General features: G+C 41.2%; 1 long non-coding RNA gene across 1 annotated transcript; it reads right to left on the bottom strand.

The window, feature by feature from the left end:
• Positions 1 to 718: 718 nt before the first annotated feature.
• Positions 719 to 8,947, bottom strand: LOC133223336 (uncharacterized). The gene is made up of 2 exons (XR_009728530.1): positions 8,313 to 8,947; positions 719 to 1,266 (listed from the first exon to the last, which is right to left on the bottom strand). It is a non-coding gene; the product is annotated as an uncharacterized LOC133223336 (long non-coding RNA).
• Positions 8,948 to 13,026: the final 4,079 nt, after the last annotated feature.

The raw sequence follows: 13,026 nt of genomic DNA, 5'->3' as shown, positions 1-13,026 counted from the left end.
AGCAGGTTTAGAAAAGGTTTTTTCACCTACTAGAGTAAGGATGCGAGGAACTTAAAACTGGCTACAGAGATCTTGGTGTATTTTCTTGGAGTTGTCCTTGCTGTGGATGTGCCAGTTTTTTCCACCCTAGCCTTGAGCAGCAGCAGGAACTCCTGAGCAGATGGGAGGTTAACAGCAATTTAAGCTTACTTGTTTATAAAGCAAACATGCTTTGGAGGATCTGCATCCAATGTGGTATCACTGTAATAGCTTCACTGGTCATGAGTCAGTGTAAGCCATGCTGCAGGACCATGGGGACTGGTGCACCTCTCAGCCCATTTCTGAGAGTAATGGCCAAAGTAATGCTCTGTGAAGCCACAGAGAAACTCTGAAATGAGACTGCTTCTTGTTTGAGATGTTTGCAAATTGTGTATGGCAGTATTGTGTTAATCTCACATCTTCTAAAAACCCTTACTGTGAACAATGAACCCATGTTGGTCTTTGAGGGAAACATGCTGCACTTCCAGATACTATGTCAAGGATGGAAAAAATTTACATGAGCAAATTTCCATGTTATCAGCTAAGACAGTTTTATTTGCATTCATAATATTGCTGAGAGTTCAAAATGCTGTGTTTCATCAGGACTTTGTTTCTATAGTGCATTTGCCTTCCTTTGGAATATTCTGTGCAATTGAAATTGCACAAGTCTTTTTTGTAAAAAGGAAAGAGTCCATCTCTGTACAATATTTACATTTAGTTTTTATTTGTAAACTCTTTCTCACACACACAAAAAGTTTCTGGTCTGTTTGGGTTTTATTCAGTTTTTTCCAGACATTGGGAAGCTTTCATGGACCTGACGCCACGTTCCTGCATGCATTAGGACAAGGAATAAGCTATTTATAGATGTCTTAAGAGCAATTGTTTCTCTGTTCTGATGAAAGCCTGTTTGAGGTATTTAGGACTTTTTTGAGTGTTCTGGTTTATATTATTTACAACCTTAGAGAAACAAGTGAATGAAATTAATCTCGTAATCAAAGCCAAAATCACCAAAGTATAAATCCCTCAGTAGATGGAGCTGATGGCCACAGCCTTGGTTGCTGTCATGGTATTAGTGGAGAGGGCCAGGGAGGCTGTGGCTGTCTGGAGGATCTGCTTTGCCTTCCTCCTCTATGACCCTGGTTATGGGGGAAAAGCTTTCTAAGAGGGTGAACTTGGCTTCTGTGATTGTCCCCTCAAGTAGCTACAGGGATCTGGGCGGTTTTGCAGCCCAGTCTGTTTCTCCTTCAACTGTAAAGTGAAAATCCCCTATTATAACATTTGCACAAAGCAGAAATTGCTGCCCTTTACAGAAAGGTCCTTTTCCTGAAACACAGAAACTACCCCAATGTCCTCTACAGCTTTGGATTCTGTGGGTATAGTGCATCACTGGTTTGCTTGGGAGATGAAGGGCTGCAGTGGTCCAGAGCAAGTTTCCAGCAGAGGATTCATTTGCATGATGAGAAGTCCTGTAGGGGACTGGATGAGGTACAGGGAAGGGCAGAGGGCATGCAAATTCGTATCACTCTGCCAATGTGCTGTGAATCTGGTATCAAAGTCTTTAGAGCATAGGTAAAGGACACAAAACACATCATTTGGAGCAGAATTGTGCAACTTCACTCAGGAAAAATCTTTGTGCTAAATGCATGTTCAGATGGAGTATATGTTAGGAGAGGCCTTTCTCATAACCATAGAAAATATATTTTAAAGTGAGGGGAGAAAACATAGTGTTCATTTCCCATTTACCTGCTTCTGTATTTCTCCATTTTCTCTGAGCTACAGAATAAAGTCCCCAAATGACAAAAATAATTGTTCTTCCCTTCCTGTTTCTCCTGTGACTACAAAACTGAAGTTCTGCTACTCTGATAGGAAATCTGTTCTCATGGACTTGTAAATCTATACCCAGCTCAGGCACTAACTTGGCTTTAATTCAGCAGTACGCCAGTCTCTAGATGTTTGGGGCTGGTACTAATAGCCAAGTTCACCCATTTGTTCCTCAGTTATATGTCTTTTGGGCTGCAGAGTGTGCTTTGATTGACAGCTGAATATTGGCAATCTGACTGCGAGGTCGATGACAGCTGCATGGGCTCAAACTCATAAATCTGTGTTTTAGAGATATGCATGCATGTACTAGAGGAAGTTTTAGACTTTGGATACACAAATCAGTAAAATCAGCAATATTAGCTGGTGACCTTGGACACACAAATCATTAAAATAAGGCAACAGTAGCTGCCCAGTTTCTGCATTACTTGGCTCTAGCATTATCCTGTGCACTGCGATGTAATTTGCTCTCTGCTGTCACAGCCAGATTGTCTTTGCTGTCAGTGTTTTTGGAGATTGACAGCGTACCAGTTAGATTTCCTATTTTCTAGACACATTATCACAGGCAATGTACCACACAGACCTTGCTTCCATAGCTCTGCCATCTCAAGGTCTCTCATTTTATGTAACTCCTTAGGTATTTAGCAGAAGCTTCTCCCAACTTGGCTTTTCAGGTCTCTTGCTGAGTTAGGAAGACCTAACCTTGATCTGCAGAAGCTCTGGTAGATGTTAGGAAGACTCTGGTTTATGACTACACTTTTTTTCAGAAGGTTTTTGGCCTGCTTTCTATCAATATAACTGCATTTCAAAGCAAGCCAACTTAATTAATGGCTTCCCTCAGAATATCAAATATCAGATTTCTTACTGGAATCTATAAACATTAAATTATCTCAAATTCATTTCTTTAGTCTTTAACTTTTTCAGTTTCTTTTTAAAAAATACAACCAAGCTTGTTTGGCAATATTTTCCTTTAATGAGCATATGTTGTTTGACCGTCATGAGTCACCTTGACCTTGTTTTCAATTAGCTTTTCACGCTCAGTAATGAGGAAGATGACACATCATCTGTTGAAAATCCACTTTTTGTGTGAGACTTTGGAAACTTTCATTCCAAATTGCTAAATAACCACTTTTAGTCCTTCCTCACAACAGCCCTCTGTCAAGGAGCCTACTAAGCAGGGAAGGCTTGCCCTTAGATCCCTTAAGAATAATGATTTACTGCTGAAAAATACTTTGCTCCAATTTTCCTGTCTGCTGTTGCTATGCCAGCAGTTTCCTAGATCAAGGAAGCTTCATCTTTGTTTGTTCATATTGGGTTTTTTAACCTCACAGTTATGAAAGCTTCTAAGGGTTTGACTGTGTTTCCATTTTCACCTATGAAAATCGTGTTGCTGAGGCAGAGGGGAGGAGCGCAGTGGAGGGGAGGGAGGACTGAGCGTATTGGTCACATTGACAGCTGCACTATCATGCTCAGGATGTGACTGACTGCAAAGCCAAGGCCAAGAAGTAAAGTGGGATACCTAGTTGAGAAGGTAACACTGGGATGCAGAGTAAAGATTTCTTAGGAAGTGAGACAGATTTGGAGTAAGTGTACGTAAGGAAGATGGGCTTCACCTAAGCTGAGCCCTCTTGGTTATGTTTGTTTCGGTGTCCTTATACATCCCTAAGCCCATCACCATTATTTTTTCAAATTGGAAAAGCCTCTGTGCATGGAAAACTGTAAAAATCTGCGTGATTCACCACAAGCATATGAAATAATGAAAATCCTGTATTCCAGGAATAGAGTACAATAAAACTTGTGAAGGAATAACAAGAATGTTACAAGTAATGACCTCTGGTAATAGCACAAAAAACAGACAAGAAACAAATGTACATACATTTTATAAGCAAATGCTTCAGTTCTAAACAAAATCCCACCCAAACAACAAACCAGCTACAGTGTATGAAAATGAATGCTTGGTTTAAATCGGATTATAGATATAAAATATATAAAAGATATAGAAACATAAGATAGTTAGGGTTGGAAAGGACCTTAAGATCATCAAGTTCCAACCCCTGTGCCATGGGAAGGGACACCTTGCACTAAACCATATCACCCACGGCCTCGTCCAACCTGGCCTTGAACACTGCCAGGGACGGAGCATGGGCAACCCATTCCAGTGCCTCACCACCCTAGCAAGAAAGAATTGTCTCCTTATATCCAATCTAAACTTCCCCTGTTTAAGTTTTAACCCATTGCCCCTTGTCTTATCACTACAGTCCCTAATGAAGAGGCCCTCCCCAGCATCCCTATAGGCCCCCTTCAGATATGTCAAAAGCTTGGTACAAGTGGAATGCTGTAATAAAAAGAAACAAATCCTATAAGCATGACAGCTCCCACCATGACAAGTCATACCAAACTATCATGTTTTTAAAGCATTGTCAAGAACAAAACAGCCTACTTTGTATTGTGTCTTTGAATGTGTAGAAAAGTTGTTTTAAGTGCTTCAGCACATGTTCCTATAGATACTAAGATGTTTTAGGATAAGGAGGATTTTTTATTTTTTTAATGGATTAGTACATGCAAATAAATAAAGTGAAAAAGAGAAGAACAAATGGCTAGTCTTGACATGGGAAGAAAGTCTCCACTGAGAATCCAGAAAATCCACTGTTCAATTAATCCATAGCTATGTGGGACCATGTCAAACCATTTGAATGCTTCAAGCAGATGTTATTTGGAGTTTTTCAGAGTGTAGAACGTGGTTCTTACAATTCTGAGCAGCTGGATGAGAAGAGGGCCTAGATTTTGTATTGCTAGAAACTGAAATTTAAGTTAAATAGCAGCAGGAGACAGATGCAACAGTGCTAACCCAGGGATAGGCTCCAAATGAGCTACTAGCTTTTTAGAAAAGAGTTGATAAGGTCTTTATGGAAACATGTCTGAAAATGTCTGCTTAGACCCATTAATGGATATATCCAATGAAGTTTTCTTCCCTGATGACCAACAGGTAGGGTTTTCTCTTGTTTCAAGTAGAGAATCCTCCTATTGCTATTATCTTAAGTAAATGAATTGTGTTTTCCACCTGTTTCACCTTCCAATTTAATCTTCTGGCATTTGTGAGTGTGTGTGTATTCATGCCTCAAAACACGCTGTCTTCTTGTGGGTCCAGCCTAATGTAAAAGCTCTGTAAAGTGCTTTTAGTGTAGAGGTTTTGCTCTGAATTTTCTCAAAAGCTCTCTGTCATATATTCTTTAAATAAGTTTGCATGGAGTTTTCTCAGTGTAAAAAATCTTTTCTTCCTCTACACCAAGGATTTACTTAAGTCAGTGGAGATCTAGCACAGGTTAGGATTTTATACAGTTGAGGAGATCTATAGTTAGTAAACTCCATGGAATTGCAGATTTTCTTGAAATAATTTTCCTTTCTATTTTATAAGCAGTAGTTACCTACAGTAGATATTGAGAACTTCTGTTTGCTTGGTTTTCTCTTGCCTTTAGGAGGCTTGAATGTTATTTGAGAATTATACTAGAAACAGTTATTTAATAAGTACAGTAAACCAATTTCATAAAAGTTTAATTTCTGAAGGATTAGGTCTTTATGAGCTCTCATTCAGAGGTTGACTGCATAGTGTTTAAAATGAACTTCTCTTAGTAACAGAAGAACATTCTGGTGTAAAAACCTCTTACTCTCCCTTGGGACTTTCACCATTTCTTTTATTTAAAAAATACATTCCAGTTTTTGCAGTATTGTAATCTGGGTATGAATATTTACACTGTGTTTGGATTGCTGACCAAGAGCAGAATCTATTCCAGAACAGTCTCTTGCATTCAATGAACTAAGAATTGTATAGGAAAATAATCAAAACATAGTAAATCTCCATGTTCTTTTTCTGGATCATTACATATGGAATGAAACTCACTTCCCTCACATTCAAGCTCACTTTGGCTAACCCAGGCTGCTGCGTTAGAAACTGCTTTTTGGGACTTGTGCCCAAGAGAAGCCGACCAGGTGCTTGAGGAGGGGGGCCCACCACAGTGCAGAGAGCTCCAGGGAGTAGATTGTTTGCTTTATGAAATTTGAGCAGCAAAATGAACTGTAAAAGTTTTTTCATGATTGAATGAAGGGTCTATCTGCATATAGGAGTATTTATATTCAAATCTATTCCTTACAGAAATATTATACCACATACAAGCTTTTCTTTCTTGCTGCTGAGGTACTAATTCAGCAGATTTGTTTCCTGCAAATTTGTTCACTCCGTTGACCACACAGATGCATTTTCTATTCCTCAGAGGGCTTTTCACTGTTGTTGCTTTTCATTAATGCTTTGCTGATAATATATGCAGGAAGATGGAAAGAAATAAGTCATTTATTTTTTCATTTGAAGAAGTCACTTATGATTATTATTATTCTTTTTTCTTTTTTCTTTTTTTCATGGAAAGTGTAATAGCCAACATTTAGAAGAATGCACTTAATTGTTCTGACAAGATAGAAAAACAATATTCATTTAAAAATGGACTTCACTAAGCTTCACATTCTTAAATGAGAAAACATAAATTATTACATTGCTCATGGTTACTAATGCCACACCACTGAAATCATAAACAAGAATTTAATTGGAAGAAAGATCAGTGGCTGCTTCTCTGGTCCTTTGTTCTCTATCCCCATCTCCTCCAAGTCTGGTACAACTATGAGTGCAAGCTGTAAATAAGATCTTTTAGAAATGAGTGTTTATTGATTGCACTGGAGCTCAACCAAAGTTTCAAATCTAGAACACAGATACAGAATTATCACTATATGTTAATTGCTAATTACTCAGATCTAAGATGAAGAATGTTTGTCACAAATATTTTTTGTAATATCTTTTAAAATTAAATTGCTTCCCAGAGTGTATAAATACTGGTGAGAATCATATTGGTTTAATTGAATTACAGACAGCTTTTCAGAAACATAAGCTCAGTCCCCTGAAGCAATTTATTTTCTTTTAATTATAAGATCATACATTGTCCTACTTTATAACCCTATGAACATATCTCAAGTGTCCTCCGTTAATCTGAGCTGATGCCCACTTTCTCTTTCCCTACCGCTTAGATGGGAAGATTAATGTAATGCCTTGCTTTCAAGTAGGAATCAAGTCATAGGATCTCACATAGGGGAATTTGGATTTCATGCCATCCAGTGCACCTTCCTCCATCTGGCGTATGCCCAGATACTGTCCCATTGCCTGCTGTCTCCAGAAAACAGAGCAAGGAAAGAAAATGCCTTTCCCTGCACATTTATTGCACAAACAAGAAGGGTTTTGTAGGTGGGCCTGTAGCCCCATTGTGAAGACCTCTGTTTTACCAAGCCAGGGAAGGGATGTGCATCCTCATCTTGGCCTGTGTTTCTCACCTTTTTCATCTCTGTGCTGTGTGGTACCAGAGAGGAACAGCATTTTCTGCAAGAAGATGATGGTTAGCAATGAAGTTATTGCTTGGAAAAAGCAGCCAAACATGAACAGAAATGGCTCCAGCATCAGAAACAGCATCCCTCCCAAAGCATAAAACAAAAAGAACAATTGTGTGTAACAAATCCCACCCTCATCATGCTGCTCCCAGAGGCAGTGACAGCCCTGTTCCCCTCCCAGCTTGCTTTCTCCATTCATGGCTTCAGGTTCCTGCATGAAACTTTTCAATCCCACTGCAGTGGAGCTGTGGAGATCCCTCGAGAGTGAGAGTGCTCCCCTTTCTCCTTCACTTTGCCCCACCCAAACTTCGGTGACTTAATAGGAGTTCTTATTTCCATTGGTGTAAATAAAGGGCTCTGCAACAAAAATGTTTATTTTAGCCTCTCAGAGAAAGTCTTATAATGACCCACTATGTGCTGCCTACTGCTGGACTCTGCAGGAAGAGCAAAGATGAGGCTGGGGGCAGGAGGAGAAACATCACAAGAAAATACTTTATTTCCTGAATCTTCCCTCCCCCTGTTACTGATCTAACACTGATCATCTGCTGCCTCTGTGGTCTGTGACTTTTGACTCTATCTTTTATAATGCACAGAAGTCTTGCAAAGAGAGTATGTGGTCTCTGTGCCTGGAAAGTACCTACTGCATTTGAGGCAGCAGGGTATTAAGTAAATAAGAGTTTGCCTGTCTGGAGACCTTCACAGTCTGTCTCATTTCAGGCTCCTACTTAACCTATCTTTTGTTTGGTTTACCTACTTGGAAAGGAGACCAACCCTATCATTTCTTGAGCACCGCCCTTTCGAGTTGGCTGAACTGTGTATACTTTTTACTTATATGTGTGTATATAAGTATGTATTAGTTTTGGGTAAGCTAATGCAATTGTGAGAACTTTTCAGTTACTTTTTTTTTTTATTGCCATTGGCAGGGCTTGAAACCATTTGAAATGCAGCCACATTGGCTTGTGCTCTGTAAGAAACGGGGAAGGAATCTGCATCTGCCAAATGGAAAAGGATAAAACTGGTGTAATGGTATGTTGCAATTGCACTGCAAAACCTACCACAGTAAATTACTGCTGTAACAACCTCCTTCCTGTTGTGAAAGGCTCCAGCCCAGGTTGTTTTGTCTCGCTCTTCTTGATACTTCAGTTCTGAAGAGGAAGTCATCTTAGCACTGAATGACTGCTAAGCTTCTCAGAGTACAAACTGAAAGCAAAGATGGAAGTTGGGAGGGCAGGTGCCTGATTTTTGCCTAGGTGATGGTGCTAGACTTGAGCATCAGCCCGTGGCAGCAAACCTACTGTGCTGTGGCAAGGCTTTATGTGATGTGTTGGTCTTTGCTTTGCAGTCTTTTTTCCCCTTCTTCTTCCCCCCCCTTCTGCTGGTGGTTGGTATCATTATCTGTAAGTCACCTGAAGTTTCCATGACATTGCCTGCACAACCGAGTCGCTGGGGTGCTCTGCCCTGTGCTCACAGCAGCAGTTTGGCTGTGCTCGGTGGCCCAGGGGGAGTGTTGTCCTCTGAGGTGGCTTGTGGAAAATGACCTGCAGCGCCTTTCATCCATCCCACATACATCTCCTTTCCACAGACTTTGCGCTGTGTTTGGCACACAATCGTATTTTGTTAACACTGAATAAAGGAGGAAAAAGGGAGAGAGCCAGAAAACCAGATTACTCTCTTGGTTTCAGAGTGATCCTCCTAAAGGGAGGGGAGAAGGTGACAAGCCACAGTGTGGGAAAGTTTTTTAAGCTGCTCTCTAAGTTGTTTGTGTTCTGTGGAGAGAGTGGTTTGGGTCTCCTGAATATAACTGCATGTTTGAAAAAGAGTTATCTGTTTAAGGAGAGGAGGAAAGAAAGCCTCCTCTTCAAGGGGAAAGCAATGAGATCCTGGTGTTTTCAGAGGTGTAAGGGTGTTGGCCCTTTGACAGTGCTTTCCAGAAAAGCATTATACAAAACTTCATCTGACGATTAGCACTAAGACAGGAAAACACTGGGACAAACCCAGAGCTGCCTTGTACTTAAAATGTGCAAGCCACCCAGTGTGATCCAGGATCCAGGCTGTCAGACCAGTGGCCAGGCAGCATCTCTTCACAGGGATTTCACTTCCTCCTAGGACGGACAATGAGTATTGAGATTGCTGGGAAACATACAGAGGCAAATCTAGGAGTCCCTAAAAGCTCAGTGGAATGGGAACTCCCTTTCCTGCAGGCACTTTCTAGGCTGGTGAGCAATGGGGCTTCCATCATCCACTGCCTCTATGCATGGTTTGCTGGGTACTGATTCAGCTGGTCTTGGGCTTTCCACAGCTGAGCCTGTGTTGCTTCCTCTAGATGTGAATGAACTTCTACTTTTTCTTCTGTGGTGCTCATACAATTAAATGTCTTTAAAAAAAAAAAAAAAATTAGAAAAATCAGTACCTTTCTGTACTTGAATTGCACCACCACTTCCTTGCACTCCTCAAGCCCCCAGCCTCTGTTGCTTCCAATAATAATAATAAAACCTGAAAAATCTTGTCCTCTTTTACAGCTACAGCAAAATGGATGTAGATATAGCTGTGCTTTTCCCCTCAGATATCTGGCAGCACTCCCTTCCACTCTCTCCAAGTCTTCTCTGTGAGGAATGAACACAGCTGATCATAGGGATAAGGATCAGCTCAGGGGAGTATGTGCTGGCCAGGGAAATTTTTTCCCTTTGATGCCCATTGCTCCCCACCTCTGATGTCTCATGAGCGTTTCACATTCTCCAAGCCCGGAGTCATCTAAAGCCACAGGACAGAAGCAGCTTTTCTCCCCCTGGCTGCACAGACCAGATCACCCCAAGGGGATTTTCCCTTGTTAAAGTTGCCAGCAAAATATTTTGCAGGGCTTAAGTTGAGGTATCAAACTATTTCCCAGCTATGGCCAGTTTGAACCAAAGGTTGTTATGAAGAAATGCTGTCTGTTATGTTAACGTGAGTGGTCAAGAAAAAGTCCCAAATAAAAGCTCTGAATAGATAGATTCCAGCTGGCAAATTTCTTTCTTTTTCTTTTCTCTTGTGAGTTTAAGGAGACTTTCTATCTTAAAATGAAACCTGATATTTATGGGAATATCTTATTCTCTGTAAAGCTATGAATTTCTTTTTGGTGAACAGACCAAACCCTACATATAAACTGCATGGAACAGATACCTTGAGATGTGTTTAAACAAAGTGGACTTTTTTTTATGTAACAGAATTGGGTGTATTGTTCTTTCATTCACTGGATGCTTTCTATGGAAAATCCATAAAACAAAATGGGAAATAAGAAACCATTTTTTTGCTGCTGATGTAAGATGACAGAGAGGAAAGGAAGTTTCTGGGTTATAACGGGTCAAGCAAAAATACCTCCCTGCCTACTCTTTCCAAAAGAAAACTGAACGAGTCAAAAATCCTGCATACCAGTGGGGTGTTTGGTCTATTTGGTCTGGTTTTGCATCAAGGGAGTTTGGTTGTATTACTTGCGATATTAAATTCTCTTAGCCATAAGTACCTTTAATCATTAATGTCAAAGAGTATCTATTTCAAACCATGTTTGGGTAATTACTCAAAGTAGAAAGCAAAGGGAACTGAGTGTGGTTTGGGATTAGACTGGAAAGGTGTGGCACATCTCAAGCATGGGTTTAGTTTTGGTGCTGTGAGGATCAGGCATCAGGAAAATGAGAGTGGATGGAAGCAAGCAGGAGGCTGGACTGGGGCCTTGCTGCCTGGGACTGTGCCACGAGGGGAGTATTTCTGCTTCTTCAGTAGTGCCAGGAGCCACCTTCTCACCTCCATTGTTCCAAAGAGAAGGTGTTGGGAAATGTGGTGGTGGCTGCTAACACCCTGAATCCTCATGGCAGGTAGGGAGTAAGGGAGGTGCCTGGGCACTGCTCCCCTGAAGTCACCTTGGCTGGGGCTGTTTTTGCTTTTGCCCCATCCTTTACTCCTTGAAAATCTCTGAGAAGTCCAGCTGAAGGTGAAGGAGAGAAAGGCCAGGCGCTACTGCCCCATCACCCTGCACTGCTGTAATTGTCGTGGGGAGGAAAATCATAGCAGTGAATGCCCCATGGAAACATGTAATTCACTGCATTTGAAAGCTGACACTCCAGAGGGTTTTAGTTTATTATTTCTGTGTGCTGCTCCAATAACACTGGCTGTCAGGCCTGCATTCAGTGAACAAGGATTTGAGTTCTAGGAAGCTGTTTTGTTGCTATCACAGCTAATGACTTGTCAGTTTCCAAGGCAATTCTGATATTTCAGTAGACCATTTTCTCAATTGTTTCAAATTGCAGGGATATTAAGTCCTGCAGCAGCCTAAAGCATACACTTCTTTATACACCTTTTTCTTTGGAGCATGCAAATCAACTCTTCTTGTTTACTTTGTCTGCTTTTTTTAAAGCTTTTAGAACAGGTCTGCAGCCTGCCATAGGGTTTATCTCTGCCTTTACCCTGCTCGTGGCACGCTGGGCAGAGCTGTGGATGGATGAGGACTCAGTGGGGACACATCGCTGCCAGATGCAACCCCATCACCAGCTGCAGGAGGAAGAGTGGCATTTTTACTCTGCTGGACCACTAGATGGGGAAATTGTATTTACTTTTTTGGGTTGCAAAATGGAACCTGGCAGTAGGCTGGAGCTCATGATAGTAATGAAGCATATCAAGCCTGTTATCTGCAATAGGTGTGTGGTGATGACTCAGACTTTGCCCCCCTCTTTGGCAATGATGCTGCAGCTCCTCTGCAAGGAATCAGGCTCTGCTGAGCCGCTCTGTGGCCTGATGAGCTTTTTGGGGAGGTACTCTGCAAAATCAACCTTTACTTATGTCCCCTCTTTCAAAAGGTTTCTGTGGTGTAGGGTAGCAGAGAGGCTGCTCCTTGGGGCTGGTGGGTGCCTGCCCCACTGCCAGCCCCTGCATGCCCCTGCAGCTTCACATGGGAAATGGGGAAAAGTGATAAATATTTCAATGAATTTCTGAACAGGGAACAATCAAGGCCAGGAAATTATCTGGGTATTCAAGAATTGATGTCAGGATCAAGGCAGAAACACAAGGCAGTATGTGCTCAGGGCCTTCTCTTGTTTACAGTAGTCTGTTGCTGCTAAGTCATCGGCTTTTTCATGATGAAAGTGTTTCTGAACAGAGTGGCAAAAGTGACAGCTGTATGGTGACACTGGGTCTGACAGGATTGCATGTAGGAGACTAGTGGGCAGGCTAATTCATACGACAAACTTGAAAAGGAAGATTTGGTAGACACAGGAATATTTCAAAGTCAGGTATTAAAGATATTTGCTTAAAACGTGGTATCAATTCTAAACCATTAGACCACTTGCTTTAAAGCAAATATTCTATGACATAGTGAACCCTTTTTCTTGTAGGAGAGAATTAAGGCTGGTTACAGTCTGTGTCACAGGGGTGATTTTCCTTGCTGCAGGGTGCAAATGATGGGAACGCAGCCTGATGTAGTGCTTTTGACTCAATGTTATTCTAATTTAGAACTAGCTTTCTTTATGCAGTGCTACATGCAGAGCAGATGTGCGTTCTGCTAAGGTGTGTAAAGTTTTTCATATTTTCTATGGATGACAACTTTGGTAAGCAGCTTTATTTCTCTAAAGGTATTGCTGTAGTATTTTGGGGAAGATATTTAAAACTGCAACCATCCCTGTGTTGTAGCAGCTATAGAAATGCAGGCCTCTCTACCTGTGCATGCAGGAGAATGGGCCATAATATGAGGAGTTCCCACTGTCACAACCAAGCCCATGCAGTTCTCTCTTCCCACCTTTCCCT

Source organism: Neopsephotus bourkii, unplaced genomic scaffold, assembly GCF_033783945.1.
Source record: "Neopsephotus bourkii isolate Nb327-2 ecotype Australia unplaced genomic scaffold, CSIRO-AGI_Nbou_v1 NB_1634, whole genome shotgun sequence".
Lineage (NCBI taxonomy): Eukaryota > Metazoa > Chordata > Aves > Psittaciformes > Psittacidae > Neopsephotus > Neopsephotus bourkii.
Note: the sequence above shows the minus strand (reverse complement) of the source record. Positions and strands in the feature narration are given on the sequence as shown.